General features: G+C 34.7%; 1 pseudogene; it reads left to right on the forward strand.

Moving 5' to 3' along the window:
* Positions 1-10825: 10825 nt before the first annotated feature.
* Positions 10826-11823, forward strand: LOC148196923 (uncharacterized; annotated as a pseudogene).
* The last annotated feature ends 439 nt before the right edge of the window (positions 11824-12262 follow it).

Below are 12262 nucleotides of genomic sequence, written 5' to 3' on the forward strand. Positions count from 1 at the left end.
AGAACAGGGCACTAGAAGAATTAGCAAGAACTATGATAAACGAGAGATTTACCGAAGTACTTCTAGGTAGACGCAGTAAGTACAACCTGTTATGTGCTTAACAGAACCGTGATAAGATTAATGTTGAAATTAACTCCATATGAGCTATTCAAGGGAAGAAAGCCTAACATCTCACATCTAAGAATCTTCGGATGCAAATGTTTTGTTCTAAACAATGGTAAGGAAAGCCTTGGTAAGTTTGATTCCAAGGCTGATGAAGCTATTTTCATTGGCTATACTCTCTTACAAGCAAAGCTTATCGGGTATATAACAAGAGAACGATGTGTGTTGAAGAAATAGTTCCTATAGCTTTTGATGAGTATATTGAAACTACCATCAATCCTGGACAAACTAGACAGTCTACAGAAGCTGATGATTCCGCTGGAGAGGAAGAAGAAAATGAAGAGAACCTAGAAAAGGAAACTCTGAAAATGTAATCGATTCTCCCAGAGCTGAATCAATTTAGGAATGGAAAACACCAAGGAATGTCTCGACAAGCAACATTATTGGTGATATCTCAAGAGGAGTTTCCACTAGACGTCAACTTAATCAATTTTGTATGAATGTGGTGTATGTTTCCAAAATTGAGCCTAAAAATATGGATGATGCCATTGCGGATGAAAATTGGATGATGGCCATGCAAGAGGAATTGAATCAGTTTAAAAGAAACAATGTATGGGAGCTGGTTCCAAGAACGGAAAATTTGCAAGTAAATGGGTTTTCATAAATAAGATGGATGATTCACGGGAAATCACAAAGAAAAAGGCAATGTTGGTTGCTAAAGGTTACAATATTCAGGCGGAAGGAATCAATTATGATGATACGTATGCACCAGTGGCCAGACTGGAAGCAATAAGAATTCTTCTTGCTATCGCCTCCATGATGAAATTCAAATTGTACCAAATGGATGTCAAGAGTTCTTTCTTAAATGGCTACATTAAGGAAGAAGTCTATGTGGAACAAGCACAAGGTTTTCAAGATTTTGAACATCCAAATTATGTTTTCAAACTCAAAAAGGCTTTGTATGGGTTGAAACAAGCTCCTAGATCATGGTATGAATGACTAAGTGAGTTTCTGGAAAAGAAAGGATTCTCTAGGGGTAAAGTTGATTCAACTCTTTTTATTAAGAACTCCAACAAAGATAAACTTTATGTTCAGATTTATGTTGATAATATTATTTTTGGATCAACTAATCCTACTTTGTGCAAAGATTTTTCTAAGACCATGCAGGATGAGTTTGAGATGTCCATGATGGGAGAACTCACTTACTTCCTAGGTCTTCAAGTCAAGCAGGCAAAAAATGGCATCTTCATTCATCAGTCAAAATACTCCACTGATTTGTTAAAGAAATATAAAATACTGGACTACAAGGAGGTTGCAACTCCCATGGCAACAAACTACTATTTGGATCTTGATGAAGCAAGCAAAGTAGTTGATCAAAAAATGTATAGAAGTATGATTGGATCTCTATTGTACTTAACTGCCAATAGACCCGACATCATGCATAGTGTATGTCTTTGTGCTAGGTTTCAGTCTTTACCAAAAGAATCACACCTAACTGCTGTAAAAAGAATTTTAAAATACCTTAAAGGAACCAAGAATCTTAGACTGTGGTATCCCAGTGGTTCAAATATTTTTCTTGAAGGTTCTAGTGATTCTGATTTTGGTGGCTGCAAGCTAGACAGAAAGAGCACTAGTGGCACATGTCATCTACTTGGATATTCACTAGTCTCTTGGCATTCAAAGAAACAAGCTTGTGTGGCATTATCCACCACCAAAGTTGAATACATAGCAGTTGGAAGCTGTTGCGCTCAGTCTCTTTGGATCAAGAGTCAACTAGAAGATTATGGCATATCCTTAGATCACATTGCCTTGAAATGTGATAATACAAGTGCAATTAATTTGACTAAAAATTTTGTTCTCCATTCTAAAACTAAGCATATTTAAATAAGGCATCATTTCATACAAGACCACATCCTCAAGGGTGAAATTAAGGTCGAATATGTAGATACCTTACATCAATGGGATGATATATTTACAAAACCTTTGAACAAAGAAAGATTTTGTACAATTTGAAATGTACTGGGAATTTTGGATGACAATAGTATAAAATAGATTAAAATCGATTATGCTATGCCTGTATGCGAATGAATTGTTGATTACTGTTACATTCATACATTTGCATACTTGTGTTAATTCCTGTATCATATTGATTCTAAAATTATTGATGTAGAAAGATCTTGAAAGATTTTGCAGGAACATTGCTTACTGGATGGATAAAACTAGCAAATCAATTCACGGGGAAGCAATGAAGTCGATTATGATTGAGGGCAAGTCGACTGTATATCAACAGGGGTTAAAGATTCCAATATTTGGATATCTGATATCTTTACCTATTGACATATGTGTTATTAACTGTTTTCTTTCAATATATCTCTTTGCTATAGTTGGCTTGAGATGATTAAGAGGTTATATTGCTTTTGATGAATGATATTGTATCATTGTTGCATTGATGTTTTTGTACTGTTTCTGATCTGATACAATTTTGACATATACTGATATATGCTCTGATATATATGTGAATACTGTATTATGCATCTGTGTTTTGAGATTAAAACATGCATAATGACAGGGGGAGCATTGCATATACATTGAGATGTTTCACATGCCTCAATTTAAGGGGGAGAATATATATTATATCATGTGAATATCTTTAACAGGGAGAGCATCATTATTTGATTTGTGGTGAATATCTTTAACAGGGAGAGCATCATTATTTGATTTGTGATGATTATCTGATGCATCCTTGTATGCTTGATTATCTGCATATCAATACCATTGTTTTTACCTTTTTTGCTAATGCCCAAAGGGGGAGAATTATGTTGATTGGTAATCGATTGATAATCTGTATTGAGTTGTGAAACATGATTGATTATTAATCATGGTTGTGCATCATCAAAAAAGGGCGAGATTGTTGAGATTGTTGATAGGGGTACCACTGGTTTAGCTGAACCCACAATCTTAGTATTATTTGAGTTTTTTATGATGACAACACATAATTAATAACACATGTGTATTATGTGTTACATGTTCTATGCTTACATGTTATATGCATATAAGAGAAAATGATTGTATTGTTGATGTGTTGTTCATTGCATTTTACTGTGTTATATATGTGATTTTATACATGAATGCATGACACATGTTTCTGGATGAGAAAAACCACAAGCATTAATGTTGAATTTTAATTGTGTGGCAAAACAACAGTTTTAAGTCGATTTCATTATGGGGTGAGTCGATTAAAACTCGTGTCTTTGCACAAACCTTTTTCAAAGTGTGCTGTGAGATTTTTCGAAGAGAAAGTTTTTCAAAACTATGATTTACACTGTTACATAGTCGATTATATGCGTGTTGCATTCGACTAAGTATGTTACTGTTTTGAAATTCTGTTAATGCTTGATATAAATGTCTAACGGTCATATTTTTAAATATGTTGACCAAGCATTAAATGTCATTCGACTGCATTAATTGCGAATTCAATGAATTGCTTTGACTATTGCTAACTACTATAGCAAAACTATTATATTCGACTGCATTAGTAGCTTACTCGATTAAAATGCATCAAAGATGTGTTACACTATAAATTGACGCAAATTTGATTTCTGTAAGAACTTTTGTGAATCTAAAAGATTGTGTGATATTTTTCAGAAAGTGATATCTTTTAGAAAGAGAAAAAGAGCTCCAAGAATCAAGAAGTGATCATGGTGATCATCTCCTTGTGATTTCTTGAAAAACAAGTTTGTTGTGTATTCAAAGGGTTGATCAATTCTGGACAATTGGGTGTAACTGTGAGATCAGAGTCTACAATCTTGTGAAGATTGGATTGAGGTTCTCTATTGTGACTACAGGAAGAAGAGCGTGCGGCGTTCTTGACTTTCTGAGGTGTCTCAAAGGGTTTAGACAGCAGAAGAGGGGATTCTTGCTCCTGGTCTAGTTATTGTACTGCCTATATTTGATTAGCGGGTTAGAGAGGTGTTTTATATTTTTGACATGAGGTCTCTATAAAAGCCTTGTTGTAAAAACCTTGATCATTATAGTGCATTTGCTTCCTGTGGTTGGAAGGACACTGGATGTAGGCAGGCTGGCCGAACCACTATAAAAAGCAGCGTTTGAATTTTTTGATCCCTACTCTTTTACTTTTAATCCTTGCTTTTCTCTGCTTGAGAAGATGATCATGATGATTGAGAGTTGAATTGATTGTGACACAAATACCCTGTGTGAGAATTTGAGCCACTTTATGTTCTTTCTTGTGTGTGATATGTCTCTTGATTGCTTGCACATATGCCTTGGCTTGACTCTTGTTGATAATTCTTGATTGATATGCATGTTTGGAAGTGATAAAGGCAGTTTTGTTCTTGAGCCTCTCTAGCCAAATAAGGTCACCTTGTGCTAATCCTTTGAAAACCCTTTTTGAGCCTATACTTTCCCCCATTTCTTTATTTCGAATGCTCATACACTAGCCCTAAGTGAAAAACCATGATTACCTTAACCTTAGGGAATTTTGGAGCTTTGGAAGTGTTTTGGGAACAAGTGTGGTCTCTTGGGGGTTTCTGATGAGTTGGCTAGTTGGTTCCTCTTCTTGTTTTGTTTTGGTAAATATATGTGTATCTTGTCTTTTACAGTTTTGTTTTGAAAAGAGAGAAAAGAAAAGAGACAAGATGAAAAAAAAGAAGAGCAGAAAAATAGTGAAAAAAAAAATGTGAATAATGGAGTCAAGAAGAGGATGGAATTAGAGGTTGTGGGTGTGTTTGAATGTGTTTACACTTGTTCCCCATTGCTCCTCTGTTCCTTATGGTTTGTAGCTTCTTATCCAGATATATCCTCCCTTGTCCTTGGCCCCATTACAACCATGAAAAGACCTTTTGATTTGAACATGCGTATGTGCTTGAGTGTTGATATTAGAGGCTTGCCAAGTCTGTTTGTGATTGCTTTCTTGAGTGCATTGAGTGACATTGATTTACCTTAAACACTTGAGAGAAACACTGATTGTGTGCATCTGTGAGGTTCTGTTGTTTTTGATTCACCTCTTGAGCTGATTAATCATTTTGCCATGTCTTGAATTGCTTGGATGATTTCATGAGTATCTGCTTTCTCTGATTCATTCTGTGTTGGAATTGTCTACTTCTTTTCTTGGTCCAGATTCCTGGAGAACTGTGTAATTCTGTTTCTGTCTTTGTTGAGTCTTTGTTGTCTATCTGTCGAGTCTGTGTCAGCTCCCTGATGTTTGAGTAGTTCCCTGGTTTTCGTCTTGGTTTTGCCCAGGAGTGCAAAAGACTAAGTGTGGTCTATTTTGATGAGTCGTTATTTCTTGAATTATATTTAGTTTATTGCACTTGAATAAACCAGGGAATTGTGTTTAATTGTTTGTTATTTCCCCGTTTTCCGAATTTTGCTTAATTTGGTCGGAAATTTGTAATTGTGCTAATTTGGGTTTTCTGAGCTGATTAAGTGCATTTTTGAAGTGCAGGAAAATTTCGGAAATACAATTTGGGACATCAGGAAGAATGCCAAATAAATTCAAGACTCTCCAGACAGACATTTTTGAATTAATTAAATTGTAATTCAGTAGTTTAGAATTTTTGTATCAACTCTTATATTTTGGGTCAATTTTTGGTAAATTAGATTAGACCCAAAAATTAGAAGTTAGTGAATTGGCACCCTAGGATTTTAGTGTGTGGACCCTACCCTAAAAAAGTGACACACGGCCTTAAAGGGGGGAGCAGCCGCCACACATTTAAGCCCAACACGTTCTCGGTCTCGGTTGGGTTCCTGGGGGTCTCTCTCGGTTTTGAGCTTTTGGGGGACTCACTCTCGGTCTCTCGTTTTATTTAAGGCTTGGTTCTGAACGTTTGAAAGGGATGCTGGGAGTGCATTCACGCTGTCTTTAGAAATGGATTGAGCACTATTTTGTCTTCTTGATTCCAAAGCTGTCTCGGTGATATTGTTTGGCATTGGTTCTTTATTTCTTTTTGATTACGTTTACCTTTAAGCACATGGCGTGGATTGATAGAAAGAGAATGAAGGGAGACATTGCTAGCTTGGAATGGGGAACGTAGTGTCCTGTCACGGCTTGGGAGATACACCCATTCCAACTTTTTATTAAAGCTTTTAATTGTATCTTTGCTGGAAGGGAGAAGAATGAAAGAGATTAGAATGTAGAGGTGGTAGGTAGGAGCTGGTTGCTGTGCTGGAAGAGACGTGTGAAAGAGAAGCTGTCACGTCCAAAGCTGTCACGGGAACATTTTAATTTGGAGAAATGAGAGCAGCTGCACGCATATTTGTTGGTGAGAGGGGAATGCTGCACGGAGATTTAGAAGCTGGAGGTGCCAGCGGTGCATATGGAGAGAAGAAACTTTATTTATTCAATTGCTTTGAAGAAATGGTGTGCTGAACGTGGAGAAGGGAAGTAAGACAGGTGATTTGAAAGGAGTTGGTGGTGTGCACGGAGATTTAATTTTGGTAGAGTAGGTGTCACGTCCAAAAAGGGGAGCTCACGGACCTAATAAGTGCACGGAGTTGGAGAATGGTGTAACGGGTGGAAGCATTGCTTGATGGCACATGGAAGAGCTGGGACGTGTTGGCTGCTGCAATGGAGAGCTGGAACGTGTTGGAGTTCCACGCTAATTCCAATTTTGTTTTACTCCTTGCCCCTTTTTCATTTTTGTTCATGCAATTTTTAAATTAAATGTTTCACTCCATCAAAGTCACGGGTGGAAGGATAAATCACCACTTTCATTTAATTTCCATTTGAAAAGCACATCCAGTTTTCATTTTACTAGAAGCGGTGCACACACTCTATTCCGTGAATTAATTGCATTTTAATGTGTCGTGCACTTTGACATTTCATTTAAATTTGAATTGAAGTTTATTAGCTAAGTGTGTTTCTTTAATTCCACTGCAACGAGCATTTTAATTATTAGCTAAACCTTGTTTCTTTTATTCCAGTGACTTTGTGTTTCAATTGGTTAACATCTCTGTTTCTTTGAATTTACATTCCAAGTTGTAATGTGCATTTCATTTTTAGCTTTAGTGTTGCATTTGAATAACACTTTAATTGTGTTTGGAAATTTATCTTTGCATTGTTCGGTCTAATATTTTCATTCACTTTAAGGTTGTCAATTATGTTCGGTTGTGTTTAATTCTCATTTTAATTTAAGTTCAATTACAGTCACAAATCTTGCACAAAACCCCCCACTACGTGTTGATCTGAGACTGAACCCAATTTGGTCCTTGTGAGACGACCTAGGAGTCACTTCCTAGTCTATACTGCATTCTTTTATGCACAACTTTTGTGGGAGGTGCGACCCTCTCATCAGTGATTTTAATGATGTGATTTGATTATTGTTTTTCATAAAAAGTTGAATTATAAATAGATTTTCTATTAATCAAGTTTCATTGGCCAACACTAGCATGACTTTGGCATTGTTAGGTGCAACCAAGACAGCGAACTCACTAACTTATTTTCCCTAGGCACCACTTTTGGATCGTTGGACACTCTCATGTTAGTATCTTCTTAAGTGTTTTAGCGTGAGCTAACCCCAATAGTTACCTTGTTTCCAATTGTGAGCTATCTAGGGAAAATTATGATTCCTACTTGATTAATTGTTGGATTGAGCTAAAAATGTTGGTCCTAGACACATGATTCTTCACTTTAACTTTTGGGGTCTTTGATGAGAATTATGTGATTAGAATAATGCTTTTCACCAATTTGATGTACTTATGTATTATTAGTGAATATTATGTAATGTAATTGAAAATAAATGATGTATTATTAATATTTCAGTTGAACCAAATGATATCTGGTAAGTTTGGATTGAAGTAAGATATACAAGTATGGCATGATTTGTTGATTTAAGAATATAGGATAATGTGATGTATGAACTATGTGTGAATGTTGTATAGTAGTTAGTTTTACTTTGGTTTGAACTTGTTTCTTGAACTTGTTTCTTGAACTTGTTTCTTGAACTTGTTTATTGTTTTTGTTTGTTGTTGATAGTACACTACATGTTATAAATCTAAGTTTTAGGGTAGAATTAAGAGTATATTGAAAACAAATCCAAATGACTTGGAAATTTGTTCAAAGCACCAAAATTCATGAGAAGCCCCCACAAAAATTAGATCAAAATTCAAAGTCTAACTATTTTAAATATTTTTGCCAATTTGAATTTTTTTTTCACAAAATAGAAAACAACATTCTTTGGAGAATCTAGAATGATTAGCTAGCTATGTGAGCTACCACGGTATCATAAATTTTTTTCTATCCCAAATCCATATATAACAATAGAAAATTAGATAACCGGAACAAAAGTTATGGTTGTTTAAAGATCTATCATTATTCACTTTCAAAATAGTTTTTATACTTCACACAGACACAAAGTAAGAGCTCCTGGTGTTTTTCCCTAAACTAGGGGTTCTAAAGGAGTGGTAAAAAAAGATTCAACCAAAACCAATAACCATAGCTATAAAAACCAAAAATCCCAAGTTAATACTGTTGCAAATAGAATGGCTTAATTTCTCACACCAAGAGGGGGGTGAATTGGTGAAATGTAAAAACAATGTTTTCTTTAAATCTTTTTCGCAAAGTGGATGCCTTTAAAAGCTTTCTTGAAACGCAAGGAAAAAAATTTGTTTATGCAGTAGAAATATAATCGATTAAGTACAGTAAGCAGTCGACTGAATAAAAGAGTACATGGATAGAAAGATCAAACGCTGAGTTTTTATACTGGTTCGGCCAAGCCTACATCCAGTGTCCTTCCAACCACAGGAAGCCAATGCACTATAATGATCAAGGTTTTTACAACAACGTTTTTATAGCGACCTCAAGTCAAAAATATAAAACACTTGTATAACCCTCTAATCAAAATATAGACATATACAAAACAGACTAGCAGCAAGAATTCCCTCTCCTGCAGTCCAACCCTTTGAGCCACCCTCAAAGTCAAGAACGCAGCACACTCTTTTTTCCTATAATCACAATAGGGAAACCTCAATCCAATCTTTACAAGATTGTAGCCTCTGATCTTTCAGTTACACCCAATGTGCAGATATGATCAGTCATTGTAAGTGCAGTTAACTTGCTCTTCAAGAATCCAGAAGTAGATGATCACCACGGTCAATTGTTGTTTCTTGGAGCTTTTTCTCTTTCTTTGTAAGAATGCACTTTCTGCAAAAAAAATCACAAACTGTTAGATTCACAAAGGTTCTTACAGAAATCAAGTTCGCATCAATTTATAGATAAACACAATTCTGACGCATTTTAATCAACTAAGCTACTAATGCAGTCGAATGTATCAATTCAGTCAAAGCAATTAGCAACAATCAATGCAGTTAATTGAATGTACAATTAATGCAGTCGAATCACAATAAATGTTTGGTCAACATATTTAAAAATATAGTTGTTGTAACATTTAACACAAGCATTAACAGAATTTCAAAACTGTAACAGACTTAGTAGAATGCAGGTTGCATGTAATCGACTATTCAACACAGTTAAACAAAGTTTTGAAATACTTTTTCTTTGAAAATACTCATAAAACACTTTGAAAAAGTTTGTGCAAAGCCACGAGTTTTAATCGACTCACCCCATAAAGAAGTTGACTTAAAATTGTTGTTTTGCCACACAATTAAAAGTTCAACATAAGTGCTTGTGGTTTTCTTTCAATAAAACATCAGACATGCATTCACCAATAACATCAATTATATAGCACAGTGAAATGCAATGTATTATTAACACAATCATGTTCTTAATGCTTTTAAACATATTCACACATTGATTAAAACATATAGCTTGTAAGCAATAGAACATGTAACACATAAACATCACATGTGTTATTAATTATGTTGTCATCATAAAAAACCAGAAGCTTTGAGATTGTAGGTTCAGTTAAACAGTGCTTTTCCTATCAACAATATCAACAAATACTACTATTGTTGTCATAACTTTTTGTGTTTTTCCTTATAGTTCATAGTTCATAGTTCATGATGTATAAAATACCAAAAGTTGGATTACATTTGATGTTTTTCGCCTTTTCAAGTCTCTTAAAGTTGTAAAAAAAATCAAAATTAATTAAAAAATAAAAAAGTTTATTAACATCGAACAATAGCAAAATTCGATATTAATATACGATAATTAATTTCGGAAAATGCCAATATCTAACGTAAATTTGCTTATAGGGGATGTCGGATTACTTTATGTCCAATGTTAATTAACGTCAATTAATGTTGAATTTTTTAAATTCGATGTCAATTTAACATCTTTCGGTATGACGTTGACCTGGAATTTGACGTTAAAGACCGAAAAACACCAATATTATATGTTGTTTTTGTACTAGTGAATACTAGCTCATGACATGCTATGTGAGGTCTATTGACTATAGGGATCAAAACGAGATATTTTTTACTTTACTATAATGAGAGACAAGATCCCTTAATGTGTGCAACCCATAATTACCTTTAATAGTGTCAATCACTACAATTAGTGTAATTAACAATCCATAATTGTCAACATTATTTGTTGCCTTATTTGCTTCCAGTACCTTAATATTAATCTTAATTATAAGATCATCTACTACTACCTTGTTTTTGGTATATATGTACTCTATAATTATCCAGATAATCATAGCTTTATTCTTTTACCTTCTATTACTTTTCTTTGTTGTTATCAGAGCTGTAAAGCTCTGAAGGCTCTTGATCCAATAAAAATCATGGCATCTGTTGCCGATTCAAAATTGAAATGGCAACACAATTGTTGCACCATGAAACCTAAAAAAAACTATGGGATGAAGCCAAAAGCCTAGCAGGTGCACACACAAGGTCTCGAGTCACTTACCTTAAATATGAGTTTCACAGCATCAAAAAAAGAGCAATTATAATAGAGGAGTATCTAGTCAAGATCAAAAATCTCGCAGACAAGCTTAAAGTTGTAGGTAGCCCCATTTCCAATTCAGATCTAATCATTCAAATTCTAAATGGGTTAGATTCTTAATATAATCCTATGATGGTAAAGCTATCTGATCAATCTAATCTCACCTTAGGTGATTTGCAAGCTTAATTACTAACCTTTGAGAGTAGACTTGATAAATTGAATAAGCTCACCAACCTAACTCTTAATGCCTCAACAAATGTTGTCAAGGAAACTAACTACAAAGGCAACAAATTCAACCCAAACAACAATTGGAGAGGTTCTAATAATAACTGGAGAGGCTCTAACTTTAGAGGTTGGAGAGGAGGCAAAGGAAGAGGAAGAATGATGAAGCCAACGTGTCAAGTTTAAAACAAGGTCGAGGACACAACAATATATTGGTACTATAGGTTTGATAAGTCTTACTCAAACTACAAATGTTCAACAAGTAGTGACAAACAATGAGCAAAAAATGCCATTATAGTCTCACAAAGCTCTCCTCAAGATAATGATTGGTACTTTGATAATGGTGCAAGTAATCATGTGACACACCAAACTGACAAATTTGAGGATCTGACCAACCATCAGGGTAAGAACTCATTAAAAGTTGGAAATGGTGAAAAATTGAAGATTGTTTTTACAGGTTCCTCAAAAATAAAAACACTTAACTTACATGATGTCCTACATCTGCCCAACATTACCAGAAACCTATTAAGTGTGTCAAAATTAACTGTTGACAATAATAAGTTAGTTGAGTTTGATGCAAATTATTGCTTTGTGAAGGACAAGTTAACAGGGATGAAAATTCGAAGAAGGAGACTTAAAGATGGCTTGTATCAACTCTCAAGGAAAAAAAGGGACTCGTGTGCTTATGTGTCTATCAAGGAGATTTGGCATAGAAGGCTTGGTCATCCAACTTGAAAAATTGTAATGTCAAACTATCAATTTGTGAAGCTTCTCAATAGCTCAAAATGCATTTCTTACCCTTTGAAACCTCTTACTCTCATGCTAAGGAAGTTCTTGAATTAGTTCATACTGATGTATGAGGGCTTGCACCAATAACATCTCCTTCGGGTTTCAAATATAATTATGTTCACTTTCTTAATGACTTTAGTAGATTCACCTCGATTTATCCTCTAAAACAAAAATCAAATATTGCACAAGCCTTTATCCAGTTTAAAAACATGATAGAAAAGTTGTTTGACAAGAGAATTAAGACAATCCAATGTGATGGTGGTGGAGAATATAAAGTTGTACAAAATC

The sequence above is a fragment of the Vigna umbellata genome, chromosome 6, assembly GCF_029865625.1.
Source record: "Vigna umbellata cultivar VRB3 chromosome 6, Vumbellata_1.0, whole genome shotgun sequence".
Classification (NCBI taxonomy): domain Eukaryota; kingdom Viridiplantae; phylum Streptophyta; class Magnoliopsida; order Fabales; family Fabaceae; genus Vigna; species Vigna umbellata.